Genomic DNA, 19,000 nt, shown 5'->3' on the forward strand with positions numbered 1-19,000 from the left:
GCGGATATGAAAAACCCCATTGCACAGTTTAAAGGCTGAGTTATCCCCATTGTCCTAGCCAGTATTTATCCCAAAATCACCATCATTAAAACAGATCATCTGGCCATTATTAAATCAATGTTTGTGGGAGTTTGCTCTCTACATATTGGCCACTGTGTTTTCTATGGGCGGGATTTTATGCATCGGCAAGCAGGTGATCAGGAGAGGGCAGCTAGAAAGCAGGGGAAGAATTTTCCCCCAATTGGGGGGGTAGTGCAGGAATGGGCGTGGGCAGGCGCAGCTCCAATCAGGGGAACGCCGGCATTTTATGTGGGTGGGCCAATTAAGGCCCGCCCAGCGTGACATCCGCCAGGGAGCGCTTGCGGGCGGGGGGGGGATTCCCTCAGCCGGGAGTGCATTGATCTCCCTGAGGCTAAGTGCTGCCTCAGGGACATCACCTCAGAATTAAAACTTTTAAGACAAATGTTCAAAAAATTTCCCTGACATGTCCCCTCATGTGACACTGTCACCGGAGTTGGGACATGTCCATCACTTTTACTCAAACCTTTATTAAATATTTAAAAACCCTCATGAAACCTCATCCCGCCCATGGATGAGGTTTCATGCTTTTTCTTAAGCCTGCCAGGGCTCCCGGCCTTCCCGCCAACCCTAAGGTTGGACAGGCAGCTCTGTCAATTACCTAAATTGTTTTTTTAATTGCTTCAATAGGCCGTTGACAGGTTGGCAGGCGCACAGCTGACTCAGCTGCACCCCCACCGACCTGAAAATGGAAACAACGCGGGATGACATCAGGAGTTTCGCCTGATGTCATCCCGCATCATTTTACGCGTCGGCGAGCGGGCTCCAACCCCGCTTGCCGACTGGAAGATCCCCCCACCCCAGATATAGAACATTATAGGAAGGGCTGACTGATAGGAGAAAAACTCCAGAGGTTACAAATTAGATGGGGAAGTTCAGAAGGGATGATTGGCAGGAAGGGTAATGGTGGCCGGGCTAAAAGAGGATGATGCTGATTAAGCGGGGTGGCGGGGGGAGGGGTTTGGTTAAATTCATTATCACTGGAGGGTCAAGGTCGCTTTGGAGTGTGGATGAGTGATAGCCAGCAGTGACTTAGAATTTTAATATGAGGTTTGCTGGACTCCATGTTCAGATAGGTGTAATTTTAAAACTAATCTTTTTGATGAAGAGATACAGCAGTCCATTTAAGGACCGCATATCAGGCCACATATAGACCTTGGGCAGGATTTTGTCCCTGGCGGGGGTGTTCAGTGGGGGTAGGCGGAGTTGTTCGGGAAGCCGACCGCTGCCCGTGATCGGCACCGCACCGCGATTTTACGCAGGCGGGCCAGTTAAGGCCCATCCAGCGTGGAGGTCAAGTGGCAGCGCTCAGCGCTGCCTGTGCAGGCAGGAGGAGGAGGGCAAGTGGGCCTAGCGCGAGCTGTGCATATGTGCGCAAAAGAGCGTTTTAATCTCCTTGAGGCATGGAGCTGCCTCAGGGAGATGAAGCGCTCTTTGAAAGAATTTAAAGTACAAAATAAAATTTCATAAAACATGTCCTCTCATGTGACTCTGTCACTTGAGCAGGGACATGTTTTTAATTCAAGTGTGAAATTTTTATTTTATTTTTATTTGCTTTAAGAAACCTCATCCCACCCGTGGATAAGGTTTCCTAAAAAGTGCAAAGGTCACTTGGCATTTTCACCTTCCTGACAACCATTAGGTTGGACGGGCAGTGTAAATTTGACATTAATTACCTTTCCAATGGTCTTAATAGGCCTTTTAATTGTCAGTGGGCATGCTGCCGACTCTGGGACTACGCGATGTCATCAGGACACTCACCCAATGTCATCGCGCGTCATTTTACACTCGGTGGGGCCAGGCCCGCGTCCGTCCGCTGAGCTCAATAATGCCCTTCATTTTCCTGAAAACAGCCTCAGAGCAAACTAATATTATGGAGGCGTTTCAAACACATTAGGCTCCTCGTTACATAGGATTACATAGGATATCTGGCCACAGAAACAAGCCATTTGGGCCAATTTGTCCATGCCAAGGGTTATGCCCCCTATCATTTTAACTCATCTAAATCTATCATTGTAATCTCTATTCCCTTCTCCTTCAAATGCTTGTCTCACTCCCTTTTAAATGCGTCTATACTACCTGCTTTAACCACTTCCTGTGGTAGCAAGTTCCACATTCTCACCACTCTTAGGGTAAAGAAGTTTCTTCTGAATGTGCTGTTGGGTTTCACGATGAAAAGGTCCTGTTGTCTGTTTCAGTTCAGGTGTTGGCCCTTGACGACTACTTTTTGGCCTATATTGTTCATAATGACTGGGGGCTCCATTTCCTCTATATTAGGTTTTTAGGTGCCTGTCTAGTGCCCAAAATAAAAACATATATGTACTCGCAAATATATAGGCCTTAGAATTTTCAAAAAGCAAAGATTGACATCTATTTAGCAGTGGCTATAAGTAATGGAGGTTTTGCATGACAAGATGTCAAATTGTACCCCTTACAATAAAAGATTTACTTCATTAATGTAATTAAATTGTAAACTCATGCAGTAATTTCCAAAGATTTTGAAACGTTAACTGTGAATCTGATTATTCTAAAATGATTCATTGTCAGTTGGATTGTTCTATGGTTCATCCTAGAGCGCCTTAATATAATCACGTTACAATAAACTTACTGAACTGCAAGAATAACCAGATTAAATTATTTACACATTAATTAAGTGAGACACTTCATTAACAGACTTGGCTCAAAGTCAACAACACAAAAGTTTGCATCTATAGCTTTAGATCATCTATAGAGGCTAACAGTGGAAAGTTTAATATATATTCAAGTAGTAATCTAAGTTCATGAAATAAATAAACACTCAAAATAAGAGCTCATAGTGGAGAGAATAACATATTAACATGGGGAGACGATTGGTCAGCTAACAGGAAGCAGAGAGGAGAGGTAACTAGTTGGCAAGCTGTAACTAGTGGAGTGCCACAGGGATCAGTACTGGAGCCTCAAACATTTACAATCATTATCATTGACTTGGATGAAGGGATCAAATGTATGGCAGCTCCCTTTGCTGATGACACTAAGATAGTTAGGAGAGTAAATTGTGAAAAGGATATAAGGGATCTGCAAAGGGATAGAGATAGGTTAAGTAAGTGGGCAAAAATCGACCAGGTGGAGAATAACGTGAACTTTGCCACTTTTGCAGGAAGAATAGAAAAAAAAAGTTCCTTATTTATCTGGAGAGAGACTGAAGAACTCTGTGGTACAGAGGAATCTGGGTGCCTGGTAGATGAATCACAAAAGGTTAGTATGCAGGAATATCAAGTGATTAGGAAGACAGATAGAATGTTGTCATTTATTACAAGGGGAATGGAATATAAAAGTAGGGAAGTTTTGCTCCAGTTGTAAAGGGCATTGGTGAGGCCACATCTGGAGTGCTGGTGTACAGTTCTGGTCTCCTTACTTAAGAAAGGATATAATTGCATTAGAAGCAGTTCAGAGAACTTCGCCTCCATCGCATCTGTTCTGATGACGCTACCTTCAAAAACAGTTCCTCTGACATGTCCTCCTTCTTCCTTAACCAAGATTTTTCCACCCACGGTCGTTGACAGGGCCCTCGACCGTGTCCGGCCCAGCTCCTGCGCATCCGCCCTCACGCCTTCTCCTCCCTCCCAGAAACATGATAGGGTCCCCCTTGTCCTCACTTATCACCCCACCAGCCTCCGCATTCAAAGGATCATCCTCCGCCATTTCCGCCAACTCCAGCATGATGCCACCACCAAACACATCTTCCCTTCACCCCCCCTGGCGGCATTCCGTAGGGATCATTCCCTCCGGGACACCCTGGTCCACTCCTCCATCACCCCCTACTCCTCAACCCCCACCTATGGCACCTCCCCATGCCCATGCAGAAGATGCAACACCTGCCCCTTCACTTCTTCTCTCCTCACCGTCCAAGGGCCCAAACACTCCTTTCAAGTCAAGCAGCATTTCACTTGCATTTCCCCTAACTTAGTCTACTGCATTCGTTGCTCCCAATGTGGTCTCCTCTACATTGGAGAGACCAAATGCAAACTGGGCGACCACTTTGCAGAACACCTGCGGTCTGTCCGCAAGAAAGACCCAAACCTCCCTGTCGCTTGCTATTTTAACACACCACCCTGCTCTCTTGCCCACATGTCTGTCGTTGGTTGCTGCATTGTTCCAGTGAAGCCCAACTCAAGCTGGAGGAACAGCACCTCATCTTCCGACTAGGCACTTTACAGCCTTCCGGGCTGAATATTGAATTCAACAACTTTAGATCTTAAATTCCCTCCCCCCATCCCCACCCCATTTCTTCGCCCTCCCTTTTGTTTTTTTCAATAATTTATATAGATTTTTCTTTTCCCACCTATTTCCATTATTTTAAAATCTACAAGTAATACCTTGTCTGTCTTTCCACCCCACCCCCACTAGAGCTGTACCTTGAGTGTCCTGCCATCCTTTCTTAATTAGCACATTTTCTTAGATAATATCACCACCTTCAACACCTTTTTGATCCTTTTGTCTGTGACATCTTTTGATTATCTGCTCCTATCACTGCTTGCTTGCCCCTACAACCACACCCACCCTCCCCCACCACCTCAACTTCTCTCTCCCGCCCCCCCCCCACCTTAAACCAGCTTATATTTCACCCCTCTCCTAACTATACTCAGTTCTGTTGAAGGGTCGTGAGGACTCGAAACGTCGACTCTTTTCTACTCCACCGATGCTGCCAGACCTGCTGAGTTTTTCCAGGTAATTCTGTTTTTGTTTTGGATTTCCAGCATCCGCAGTAGTTTTTTTGTTTTTATAGCAGTTCAGAGAAGGTTCACTTGACTGATTCCTGAGAGGAAGGGGTTATTTTAGGAGGAAAGTTGAACAGATTGGGCCAGTATCGATTGGAGTTTAGAAGACTGAGAGGTGAGCTTAGTAAAACATATAAGATCCTGAGGGGACTTGACAAGGTGGATGCTGAGAGGATGTTTCCCTTTATGGGAGAGACTAGAACTAGGAGATACAGTTTAAAAATAAGGGGCTTCCTATTTACAACGGAGATGAGGATTTTTTTTTTCTCTCAGAGGGTCATTAGTCTTTGGAATTCTCTTGCCCATAAAGCAGTGGAGGCAGGGTCATTGAATATTTTTAAGCCTGAGTTAAATACATTCTTGATTGACAAGGGATTCAAAGGAAATAAGGGGTTAGACAAGAATTTAGAGTTGAGGCTACAATCAGATCAGCATAACCTTATCAAATGGCCGAACAGGCTGGAGGGTCTGAATGGCCTTATCCTGCTCCTAATTCATACCCTTGTATTGTGATGATTTGGAAATACTTATCTTAACCTGAAGTCGGAGGTAGGGGACTCGGGTTTCCTGTGCACGCACCGGCTGGGAAGTGGCTGTGCATGCGGAGTTCAGGGTTTTCACATCCTTAGGCCAGGGGCTGGCCCTGTGTGCCTGTGCAGAAGCAAAGAAGGAGAAACGGTGTGAAACTGCAGGTCAGGTGACCTGAACTGGAGCACCATTACTGAAGAAGGTGTCCCAAGGAGCAGCACATGGGGAGGGGGTCAGGTGGAGGTCTCAGGAGCAAGTACCAGACAGAGATAAAGATAGGGATTAGAAAAAGCTCCCAGAAGTCAAGTTTAAAGAAGGGAGCAGAGCAATAGGCTCCAAGTTAAAGAGAGAGCTGCAAGAAGCAGATTTGAAGCAAAGCGGGCTTGAGAGAAGTCCTGAAGACCCGAGGAGGCAGCTGAAGGTTGGTGACTCCTGAATTCGGGATATTTGGAACAGTGGTGTTCGGCTTGGCACGGTCGAGGACCTGAACTCGTGCTTCGAAGGTGAAGCTTTAGTGTGCGCGGAGATCCAGGGGAAAGGAATCTCGCAAGATGAGACTGAAACACTAGAGGTGAACCCTTGCTGAAGCCTTCCGAGTGGGAGCAACATTTGAAGAGAACTCCAAGGCAAGTTCTTCAAACGTGGAGATTGGAAACCCTCGTGAGAATGATGAAGATTGCGTGATGACTGGTTGGCTCCCAATGTGACAAACATTTGGGTGGGTTGTTGAGAAATCCATGAATCTACGTTGGTCATATCTGTTGTTTACTTTGGAATGTGGCGCATCTGATCACAGTCTGCCTGTTAATCCACGCGTACCTTATACTTAACATGAATATTGGAATATAAGGTAGATATTGTAGTTTGTTTTATCTTTCTGAATTTGTATGTGCCTGTGGAGGTATTGCTGGGGTAAAGGAATAGTGAATACTTGAATCATCTTGTGTTTGCATTGAGATTTTTTCCAACCTTTTTGTCTGGTGTAATATAGCTCATTTTTCTTGTTTAATAAATATTTTATTCTTTGTGTTAAGTGTTCATCAGCAGACCCCTGTGAATTTGTTCAGTAACTTTCTTCTACTGTTTCTAAAATAAAAGGTTGGGATCTATCAAGCCAGGTTTCACTCTGGGATTTGACTTGTCTAGTGTTAACATCAGTTGGGATCATAACAGTAGGTAAGTAGAGAAAATGTTTGAATAACAGGTCAATTCAGGCCTTCGGAATGGACACATTTAACAAAGGTCTCTGGGGGAGAAGGGTTGAGGAGGTTGGTGAAATTGGTCTTCAGCAATGGATCAATAGCCTTTTTTCCACAGGAGTGTGAAGCTGTCTGCTCATTAGTTACTATCTTTTTTATGCTGTCACTGAGGACCAATCTCACCCCCTGCCAACCCCGCCTCCCGAAAACCTTTAGAAAGATCTAATTGTGAGGAATTTATGGTTAGTTATTGACATTTATAAAATTGTATTCATGGTCTCTATTTGCATTAATATGGCACCACTTGCAGGCTTAATTCTGTGCTGTCTAAGGCCATCTCAGTGCTCAGCGCCTGGATGTTGATTTGGAATGGCTTTAATGCTTTTGCTAATAGGTACTGAGTATGTTATATGCCTTTCTGTGTTGTACTCTAAGGACATTAAATGCAGGGCTATTTTTGCTTCAGCTATAAAAGATTGCATTTTCCCTGGTTGTCAAGACATCAATTACATCACATTTAGGCTCATCCTGTGGTTGCTGAGGCTCTGCAAATTGTTCAGTGGCTTTGACGAATCAGTGAATGTGTGAACATATGTTTCTAAGAAGAATGACAATATAAAAAAAAAACAATTTTTGTTTGTTATAGAAGCTACATCAGGGAATTGCAATCAGGATTCTGTAGTTAATACCCTAGTCCTTTTTAGTCTTGATTACACTGGACTTGCTGTCCCTTTAGCATAATTTTTGGGACAAGCCTTCACAGTTTATTGGGCTGATCAATTTAATTTTAAAATCCAACATTAAACATTCAAAATAATGTGTTAAAGTGAAATATCACAATACTGAATGGTTGGAGAGTTTGGTACTTGTTTCTGCCTGAATTTCTTCATTAATATAATTTTACTAGCGTGCCATGATTGTACATTTAAAGGATGGAAGACATCAAATGGAACTTCAGCACTTAGAAACCTTTTCTTAAAGAAATACATATATTTGGTTAAAGTATCACTGGAATCGTCATTCACAATATGGAGTATATCAAAGGGAACTTCAATAATACCTGCCAGGAATAAAGACCACTGCTCCAGATTTAGAGTCTGCCACAGATACCTTTGCAGACTCAGTTGCATCAGCCACTCCCATAAGCAAAACTCATGTCCCTTATGTTCCGGAGTTTACAAGTCTTGCTTAACGTCTACCTTCCTGATAACATTACCAATAGAGTCCCCTCATTCCTGCAATTTATGTTGCTTGTTCTGGTACACCTTTAAGAGGTGTGGCTACATTCTCCATGTACAACAGTATAAGGAATGTGGTGTAACATGCTATGTGACTTTAGCATGTTAGCAGCCTGAAGCAGGTGCCTGTATGGTGAAGATCTGTATGTACAAGCAGAACCATCCTTGAAAAAAGAATGCACATTATAGTGTTACTGATCCTGTCTTGAGTGGTCAGTGCCTTGTGCACAGTAGTAGCTGTCACAGAGGTTAAGAGAACACAACTGCCCTTCTTTCTCGAGCTGTAGCTCCAGGTTGAATTTTATGACAAAGGCTGAAGTCCAACCATTAAGACCCAAAGAGGAAAGTGAACCCACTTTGGTCGGTGGTGGGATCTGGGGAAGCATATTTCTAGAGGTGCCTAATTCATTGGCTGCTGCTGGGAATGCACACAATACACTTCCCGATATTATTGGAATATCTTGCTTTATTTAATAGAAAAAAAACTTTTCTACATCCTTAGCCTTCTGGCTCTGGTCAAAGCTTACCCTGGCAGTTTTCTACAAAGAAACTAACTTACAGAAGAAAATCCTCAGCATGTGGACATTGCTACCAAGGCCAGCATGGATTGCACAGACCCTGCTTGAACTGCTAGAGTCCACATGGCGGCGATACTCCCAAAAAGTAAGGTAGGGAGTTCCAGCACTTTGACACAGCAATGATGAAGGAATGGTGATATATATCCAAGTCAGAATGGTGTATGACTTGTCTCTCTTTATCTGTGGCATGTAGTTAATGATCTTGGGGAAAATACCCTCTACTGTAAATGTACAATTACGAAAATTCCTAGTTGTTCTCAAATCGCATTGTATACAGAGGAAATAGAGTTTAACTTTGTGCAATATAGGAAACAGGTGATAATGAGTTGGCAGCCCATTTCACAAAATGTAATGAAATATCCCAAGGCCCTTCACAGAAGAGGGTTAACAGACAATATTTCACACCCAAGAACATAAAGAGATATTAGGACAGGTAACCAAAAGTTTGATCAAAGTTTTTAAAGAGCATTTAAAGAGGGAGAGAGAGGTATAGAGACATAGAGGTTTAAAGAGGGAATTCCAGATTTTGGGGCCTTTGTAGCTGAAGACCTGGCTGCCAATGATGGGCCAGTGGAAACTGAGGATGCGCAAGAGGCCAGAATTGGACAAATCCAGAAACATTGGAGGATTTCTAGACATGGAAGAGTTTACAAAGATAGGGAAAGATGAGGTCATGGATCAATTTGAACGCAAGGATGAAAATTTTACATTTGAGGCGTTGTAATCTTCAAATGAATTGGTGTTGGAAGATCAGGGAGAACTAGACCCATGGGGCCAAAACTTCCTAGGACTGGTAACCATAGTCGGATTGTCACTCTGCTCCTTTTTGCTTACACTGGAATGCAATTGCACATTTCATGCTCAACCTTCCAACTCGGGCCAGGTGAGAAATATGCAGCATAGCAGGTTCGTGAGGCTTTTGGTCGAGTGCAGCAGAGTTGGACAAAAGGAAGCCACACCCCCTTTTTTATGGCACTAGCTGCCATAAAATGGCAAGTTTAAAGGTTGTGGGCCTGGCATGTTGGTTGGTTTTTGGGGGGGAGGAGATGGTGGTCAGCTTGTCAGCCAGGGCTGTGATCTGGGGTTGGGTGATCATTTGATCGGGGGCTCGGGGAGGGCTCAGCTGTTCAGTAAGGGTGGTGTTGGCTGGTCAGTCGGGTTATTGGGTGGTCAGTTGGGGTGTAGTATGGGGTTTGGGATGGGAGGAAGGGTAGTTAGCTGGGGTTGGAGGTAGTTGGGTGGTCAGGATGTCGGGAGGGTAGTTGGAGGTTGCGGTTAGTCAAGCAGTCTGGAGGGTAGTCAGGGGCATGGGGGTTAGTCAGCAGGTCAGGAAGGTAGCTGGGGGGGCAGTCAGAAGATCAGGAGGGTAGTCGAGGTATGGGATGTGGTCCAGGGGTCGGGGTTGTAGTCAGGAATGTGTGGGGAGGAGGCTAGTCGGCAGGTCCAGTGGGGGGTCAGGCTGTGGAGGGCGGGGGTGGGGTGAGGGTGTCAATACTATCGTTACCCAGGAGTTAGAAGTTATTTTAATTCTTCTAACCTGTTCTTGGTAACTATTCTGCGCAGAGAGTAGGAACCATCTGAAATCTCCGATTTAAATTGGATTATCCGAGGGTTCCCAGGGCAGACTAATTGCCCATGGGAAGTTTGAACTTCTCAGGAATTCCCATGCAGTCTTTGCATGGGGACCTCTGGGGGGCTCCCAGCAAATCATCTGGGTATCTCCCGGGTACGACCCCTCCGGAGGTCGGAAGTTATGGGCTATGCATAATGAAGTCCCCATTTTTAAATTATACATTCTGTGTGAGTTTTAATACAGTAATTTCATTTTAGATTATTCTTAATAGCTAAATAGCAAAACACATGGCAAGTTGGGAAGTAGAGAGGAGGGATGTTTGTCCCTAGGATATCCCAAAGCATAATACAGCCAATGAACTACTTATGAAGTATAGTCACTCGTTTTGTCGGTAGACCCAATTTGCACAAAGCAAGATCTCAATGGGATAATGTGCAGTTCATTTGTTTGGGAGGTGCTGGTTGAGGGGTAAATAATGGCCAGGATATCGGGAGAATTTATCTGCTCTTCAAATAATACCATGGGATCTTTCTTCGTTGAACTGAATAGACAGAATAAACCCCATTTATTATCTAATTTGAAATATAGCATCCCGAACAATGCAGCATTCCCTGAATACTGCACGGAAATGTCAGCTAAGTCATGTGTTCAAACCCTAGAGTGGAAATTAAACTTACAACCTTCTAATTCAAAGGCAAGAATGCCACCACTGAGTCAATCTGGAATTTATGTAGCATATTGCAAAGTATAAAAAAAAGCCAGATCAGAAAATTACTTGAGAAGAAAATAAGAAATAGGAGCAGGAATAGACCATTTGGCCCTTCTAGCTTGCACCATCAGTCAATGTGATCATGGCTGATCTTCTACCTTAACTCCACTTTCCCACACTATCTCCATATTCCTTGATTCCATTCATATCCAAAAATCCATCGATCTCTAACTTGAATACATGCAAACGGCCGATCTACCATAGCTCTCTGGGGTCAAGAATGCTGAAGATTCACAATCCTTTGAGTGATTAAATTTCACTGTATTTCAGTCTCAAATGACCAACCCTTTATTCTGAGACCATGACCTCTGGAGCTAGACCCCTCTCCCATTCTACCCTGCTAAGGCCTCTAAAAATTATTTTAGGGAGAAATTTGTTTGTGGGGAAACAAAGTAAATTTGCATAGCATTCTGCAAATGGATTTCTCCCCGTATATGTTTCAGTGAGGTCACCTTTTATTTTCTAAACTCTTGGGAATGTAAGCCTTGTTTCTCAATCTTTCCTCATAGGACAGTCTGCTCAATCCAGGAATCAGTCTAGTGAACAGTTGTTATACTCCCTGTGAGGTACTTATGTCTTTCCTTCAGTAAGGAGACCAAGACTACACAGAACACTCCAGGTTTGCTTTCTGCAGGGCCTTATACAATTGCAATAAGACTTCATTATTCTTATACTCCAATGCCTTTGTATCAAAAGCTAACAAAGCATTTGCTTTCCTAACTTCTTGCAGTACCTGCAAGTTAACTTTGTGATTCATGTACAAGGACACCAAGATGTCTTTGAATACCAATGTTTCCTACTCTCTCACCATTGAAAAAATATTCTGCTTTTCTATTTTCCTACCAAAGTGAATACTTTTACGCTTCTCCGCATTATATTCTATTTGCCACATTCTTGCCCATTGCTATGACAGAGCAGTTGGTAAAGGTTGTTATTTAAAATCCCAGAGGGAAACTTTAAACAACTGTCATAACCTATATTTTCAATTGATATGTTTGAGATGCAGCTCTAAATTCAAGAATAAGACCAGCAATTCTCGAGAGATTTTCATATCAAACTAAATGAGACATTTATTAATTTACAACAAACTACGCATATATACATGGCCACAAATTACTATAATCATAACTTTTAACAAATTCCAAAATTAATCTCCAGTAAGGCAACAATAACCAATAGACTTAACCAGACACCAGGCAAAGCATTTTCACCTTATGAATTCAAAATGAGGTTCCTTTCAATTTGGTTCCTTTGCAGATAGTTGTAGGCTTACAACCTTTGATCTTATATGCCTCTGCCTTTCACACACAAACTCCCCTCAAGTTATACTCAGCCTTCCCCTTTGAATGCAAATTCTCATTGTATCACCAGGCCCTTTGAACTCCACCCCTTCTAACAATAAAACCCCTTTCAGAGTACCAATTTTATTAGTAATATAAACATTGCTTGGTGTCTTCTAGCTAGGTGCAAGATTTCACTCCCACTCTTGAATGCTCTATTCAACAAAATGCAAATGTACCTCTACCTCTGTTTACATCTCAAAACTACTATACATCAAAGTACCCAGAGTAGCTGGCCTTAATCCAATTAAGACACACACAGGCACACCCACAGACTAAACCTCTATTTTAAAAAAAAAATCCAATAACATTATATACATTAGTAGCTTCATGACACCCATTCACTTAACCTGTCTTAAAATAAGAACAGAAAATGCTGAAAAACTGGAGAGAGAAATAGAGTTAACATTTTGAGTTGATATGACTCTTCTTTCAGATGTCCAGTAACTTCAATATTTTGCTTTTATTTCACTTAACCTGCCTATTTGCTTTTGCAGCTATTCTGTGTCCTTCTCACAGTTTACTTTCCGACTTAACTTCATATCATCAGCAAACTTGGATACTTAGCACTCGGTCCCCTCATCTATGTCATTAATATTGATTGTAAATAGTTGAAATCCAAGCACTGATCTTTACATAACCCCACGAGCTACAGCCCATCAACTTGAAAATGATATATTTATGCTACTCTCTGTTTTCTGTCCATTATCCAATAATCAACGCATACAAGTAAATTGCCTTCAAAACCATGGGCCCTAATTTTGTGTAATAAGCTCTTATGTGACACCATAGTGAATACGTTTTGAAAATCTAGATAAACTACACTTACTGTTTCCATTTTATCTACTCAACTGGATACAACTACAAAAAAATGCTAACAGATTTGTCAAACACAATTTCCCTTTCAAAAATAAAAACAGGAAATGTTGGAAATACTCAGCAGGTCAGGCAGCATCTGTAGAGGGAGGAACAAAGCTAATGTTTCAGATCAGTTTTATCAGAACTGGGAACAGTTAGAGATGAAATAGGCTTTATGCAAGTGGAATGGGAAAGGCGAGAATCAAAACTAAAGGGCAGGTCTGTGATAGGGTGGAAGACAGGGGAGATCAATTGACAAAAGGGTTGGTGGTGCAAGGTCAAAAAAGGTGATAATGAGAGAACATAAGAAATAGAAGCAGGAGTGGGTCATTTGGCCCCTCGAGCCTGCTCCGCCATTCAAGAATATCATGGCTGATCTGATTGTGGCCTTAATTACAGTTTCCTATCTGACCTCCATAACATTTGATCAAGAATCTATCTGACTCAGTCTTGAATAGATTCAATGACCAGCTCTTGGATAGGGAATTTAAAGATTCATAACCTTCTGAGAGAAGAAGTTCCTGATCATCTCCATCTTAAATGGGAGACACTTTATTTTGAAATTTTGCACCCTTGTTCTAGATTCTCCCATGAGGGGAACCATCCACTTAGCATCTACCCTGTCAAGCCCCCTCAGAAGCTTATGCAAAGAAGCAAAAGATGTGTCTAGAAGAGTTGTGACTGGCAGAATGATGAACATCCAAAAGCAAAAACAAGAGTGTAAAACCCAACACCACCAAATAAAAAAAAACAAAATGGGCAGGGGTTATGGTCTGAAATTGTTGAACTCAATGTTGAGTTATGAACACTGTAAAGTGCTTAATTAGAAAATGAGGTGATGTTCTTCAAACTTTGTTGACTTTAATTGGAACGCTGCAGGAGGCCGAGGACAGATAGGTAAGGGTATGAGCAAGGTGAAGAATAGATATGTGTTGACTCTGCCCAGTCATATTGGGCATAATCGTTTGTCCCGTTGGTGTCGGCCATCATGGCAAGTGTGGTGGTTGGTGGGGGGGTGCAGAAATCGGTTTCACGCTGGTGTGAAGGCACAGCGGGATCATCCGATAGTGTTCACCATGGCGGAATGCGAATGCCGCTGGAGATCAGTGCGAACCCGCTTTGTATCCCGCTAATGGGATGCAAGGTAAGGCCCGACCCGAATCGTCTCCCCACGATTTATCGTTAGGCCGGCGGCAAATCACGCCTAGAACAAGTGACATGCAGAAGTCAGGACTTACCTTTAGTGTCTTGCTCAGATCATGAACACCCAAGGAGAAGAAGATGCTGGATCCTTACAGTTACCAGGCCCTGTAGGAACATGTGCATCACATGCTGGGTGGATTCTCATGGGCATGGCTCCACCATGAAGCAACTCACAGAAGGTGGGAGGTCTCTGCTGATGTCTCGGGTCTGCTTTGGAACGTCAGCGTCTTGGCCATGGGCTGCGACGGATGATCGGCGAAGGGGTGTTGTGAGAGGGAGGTCTGCCGGGGGTGAGGAGGGGGTTGGTGAGGTTGGGAGGGGGGAGGAGGGAATATGGGGGAGGAAGGTGTAACGGGGGAGAATGTGGCAAGTGCGGAGGTAGGTGTAAGGGGGAGGAAGGTGTAAGAATCGGAGTTTGGAGGGGGGAAGGTGTTTGGAAGGGGGAAAGTGCCCAGGGGCAGGAGGGAATTCAGAGGGGGGATGGTGTCTGTTGGAGGAAGGTGTAAGGAGAGGTGTTCGGAAGGGGGAAGGAGTTCGGCAGGGGAGGGAATTTGGTGTCCATGGAGAGGAGGGAGTCCAAAGTGGGGGCGATTTCCAGGGGGAGGGTGGAAAAGGGAGTAAGGGTGGAGGAGGGAGTAAGGGAGGGGATGTCCAGGCGAACGTGCAAGGGTAAGATCTGTGGAGTCAAAGACTGCCTCCTGGGGAGCAAACTGAGAGTGGGCATGGTAGGAGGGAGTGTGAGTATGAGAGGGGCAGAGGGAGCTGGAAGGGTGAGAGGGTGAGGGTGCATCAGTAGCGGTAGAAGGGTCAATGAGGGCTGCTTCTGGGGACTTGGAGTCAGACACAGATCCTGGGGTGGGATGGAAGAGGTCGGGGAGGTCAATGTGGATGGGGGTGGGATTATCAGGAAGGTAGAATGAGCATGTTCATCTGGGCATCCTGGAAAGACAAGGGTTCAGGTTGGTAGGTGACAATGGGGAGGTGGAAGGCGATGCAGGGAGGTATCGACAGTGATGGAGGAAAAGGGATGGGTGATTGTGGGAGGGGAAAAAATGGGGGAGGTGATCAGAAACTACAATGGCTGTTGAAATCGAAAGTGAGCGGAGCCTCGTGTTGGACAGGCACATGGTGCATGGGAGTGCGATCAGTGGGTGGGCAGAGATACAGATCAGCTCAAATGGACAACTGAAAGAAAACCCCAGCAGGCAGCATTGAAAATGCTCGGGACAGTCTGATGTGTGTGATGGATGAAGGCTTCGCATGCGTGGGAGAGTGCTTGCATGAGGCTGTGAAAGGCCCTGCCACACACACGCACACTTCTCCCTCCAGAGTCACAGCTGAACTGCTGGTGTTGTGGGGGGGTGTGGTGGGGAGGGGGAGGGCGTTGCGAGAGCGCAAGTTCGGGCATGTGCACAGGTGCGCACTGGAAAAGCTCCCTGAGGTGCAGAGCTGCCTCAGGGAGCTGAAGATACAAAAAAAAATAAAGTTGTTATCTTATTGTTAATAGCTGTTGGAAACCTCATCCCGCCCGTGGATGAAGTTTCCTAAAAAATGCAACGGCCTTACGGGCAGCAAAGATGTATTAGAATTACATTTCTAATGGCTTTAACAGGACTATTAATTGTTGGCGGGCATGCTGCCAATTCCCACGTGCGCCTGCCGACCGAAATATCGCACGAGTGCGCGATGGCGTCGGGACGCTCGCCCGACATCATCGCGTATCATTTTACATTCAAGCGGGTCGGACACACGCCCGCCCGCTCAGCGAAAAGTCCTGCCTATCTTCCCCATTCACAATTTCACCGTTTGCGAGATTTTGAGGGAACGTGACCCCCACAAACGGTGGGACTTTACTGTGTTTTCAGATAATAAAGTGATAAAATGTGTTTGTTCACCCGTGCAACCACTTGTGATCAGAATTTCTTAACTTTTCTAGGCCAACCATTTCTTCTAGGTGCTGCACTAACATCCACAGCAGGGGTGGAGACAGCCTGTGCAATGGTTGACTCTGTTTCCTCCAATGACTTTGGTGTGCGTCCTCTGGACAGCCGAGGCCCTGAGGGCGCGGTTTGCCTTGGCTTTCTTCCTGTGGGCCAGCTGCTCCCTCTGTGGTGACAGAGGATGAAGTTGAGGGAGTCACAGGCAAAGGGAACTCGGAGGGAGCAGACAGCCTCTGAGTTTCCTGAGTGAATGACCCAGGGGTGTCCAGCTGCCACTCTTCCTCCCTTTGGGTGCCCGAGGGCCTCCACCTGACTCCTTGAGGGTAAGGAGCACCTGGAGGATTATCGAGGCATCCCATTTCCCCCATGCTTTGCTACTGCAGGAACTCATCCATGGCAACCAAAATGGAGTTCGGGTCTGCACACATCTCCGTGTTCTGCTGGACAGAATCTCCATGGTGTCCACCATCCTTCCCATGGAGACCTCCATGCACGCACATGTGGGCACAACTTCATCAGAGAGCAGGTAGATACACTCCTCTGACTTGCGTGCCACTCTGTTGAGGGCTTCCAACAGCACTGGGCCATGTTCCTTCGCCTTCTGCTGACTCTCCAAATGAGTTGGAAGGCCGAATTCAAAGGCTTGTCACCTGACCCGGAGCTCAGAGTGCCGGGCAGCTCAGCTGAACCTGCTTCCTCCTGCTGCAGACACATATCCGCGTGGTGACCACAGATTGTGAACCCAAGCCTGCTCTAGATCTAGGTCCCACCAAGGTGTGTGTCTCTGCGCTGGTGGAGGGTGTGGGTAGGGGCTGTGATGGATCTTCCAGGCTGCTGATTTCCAGCTCTTCAATGGAGGAGGTGTTCTCTTGGTGGAGGTGAGGACTTGGTTGGAGCTGAGGGACTGGCTGGCTGAGGGCATCGATCGCTTGGCAAAGTCCCCTGTGAACCAAAATAGAGATAATTAGTGCATGGCAGTAGAGTCAAAAACAGGAAAGAAACACTCACAGTTATGTTGAGTGAGGGATGATGTAGTGCAGGATCCTCACGTGGATGTTCGCTGCCGACCTTACGGTCGCTGGTCCATGTCCTCACCAGTCAGCGTAATGGCACACTCCCCAAAGTGAGTGAGGGGCCTAATGTGGGCCACTTGCCCCCAGTGTGGGACTTCTCCCTGCTGTTGTGAGCCAGCCTCTCCTGCATGGAAACAGATGGAGAGAGTGTGAGCAGGATGCATGGCACTGTATGGAATGTTTGTGTGGTGAGCGGTGCCATAGATGGGATCAGGATGCGAGCTTGAGAATATATGAGCCTGACGGAGATGTGAGGGTATGTGTGAGAGTTAGTGGTGTCATCTCTTAAGCTGTGAGATTCCTTTGGATGTGTGATGGGTTTGGGAGTTTGTGAGTTGAGAGCGATGAGGCGGTTGACTTACCCTGGTGGAATGGATGAGAGCATTTATCCTCTTCCTACACTGGATGGCTGACCTCATCTGTGCTCCAGTGGAGCTGACCGCCACTGTCGCCACCTCCCAGGCTGGATTGGTGACTCTGGTGGACCTCCTGCAGCCAGAGTGGGGGTAGAGGACATTACGGTGACATTCCACTGTGCCTAGCAGGCACCTTAGAGAGGTGTCACTAAATTTGGGGGCTGCTGTCTCCTTTGTTTTCGGGGCCATCTGTCACCTGAAGCAGTCCTGGTCTGGAGGCATGAAGTTGTCTGCGCTCTGGTGCGCTCTAAGCATGGCGTCTGGAGTGAGGACGAGCTGAGATCATGGCATGGCGGGCAAATCCGAGCCCACCCACCAGAGTGTTTCCTATGAATGCATTATTTATGAAGCCGGGAATAGGATGATACAGCACAAAAACCCGCCTTTGTAGCCAGTTGATAAAACCACTTTTTTCATGCCCGCTACTGCACATAGCACAAACCTGGGATGATTCCACAATAGCTTGCTACCTTCTAATCCATGGGGACCATTCTAGAATCTAGGGAATTCTGGAAGATCAATCTTTTATTAATAATGTATTTTAACCATTAACAGCAAGCATGACAAAGGGGCATCAACTCAATCTAGGAAGGTTGATTAACATTTAGAACGAACTTCCAGATTGAGTGTTGAAGCCCAAATTCTTGGAATTATTCCATAAACATTTGGATGTTGTGTTGCAGAAAATGTAGGAACTTTCCTTGATGGATATGCCATGGTGATAGATGATCTTCTTTGTGCATTTCCCTTATGAAAGTAAAAATCCAATTAAAAATTAAATACACTTGACAAATGATTTTGCATGCCATGTTATTTAATGAAGCTAACCAGTTTCCAAAAGCCAACTTTATGTCCACCTAAATATTTCAGAATGATCTGACATGTCAGGTTGGGAACAATAAATTAGAAAACAAAATCTTATGCTGCCTACCAAGTTTTTTTTTTGAATAATATTTGAACTTAACCTATGCATGTATATCTGGGCCATTTTTGTACCCATTATTTACTGCAGCATGTTACAAGTAAACAAATGATGGATTACTGCATTCATCTGGAAAAAAAATCTATTATGAAAGTTATGGTTGTTAAAACAAATTAGGATTAAACTCTTGTACTTACTCACAACTTAATGACTGGCAATCTGCAGATTCAATATTTGCTTACAGCAACTATGTTTAACATAAAAGTTATCATCGCTTCCTAAACAGCACTTATTGCTCGGTGTCATCTTTGACCTCAGATTGAGGAAGTACAGGGGGAAGGAATAGGACCTCGCGCTAACGAGACAAGTATAAGTCATTTTAACAGACAACATCAGTGAGAATATTTATAGCACTACAACAGAGAAGTAAAACACAGCAGGATCTGTTTCTTTACAAATTTGAGGCTTTAAGGAACAGCCATAGTGAAAACCATTCTGTGTAATGCAGTTTCTCGCAGTGACAATAAG

Source organism: Cetorhinus maximus, chromosome 7 (assembly GCF_964194155.1).
Source record: "Cetorhinus maximus chromosome 7, sCetMax3.hap1.1, whole genome shotgun sequence".
Lineage (NCBI taxonomy): Eukaryota > Metazoa > Chordata > Chondrichthyes > Lamniformes > Cetorhinidae > Cetorhinus > Cetorhinus maximus.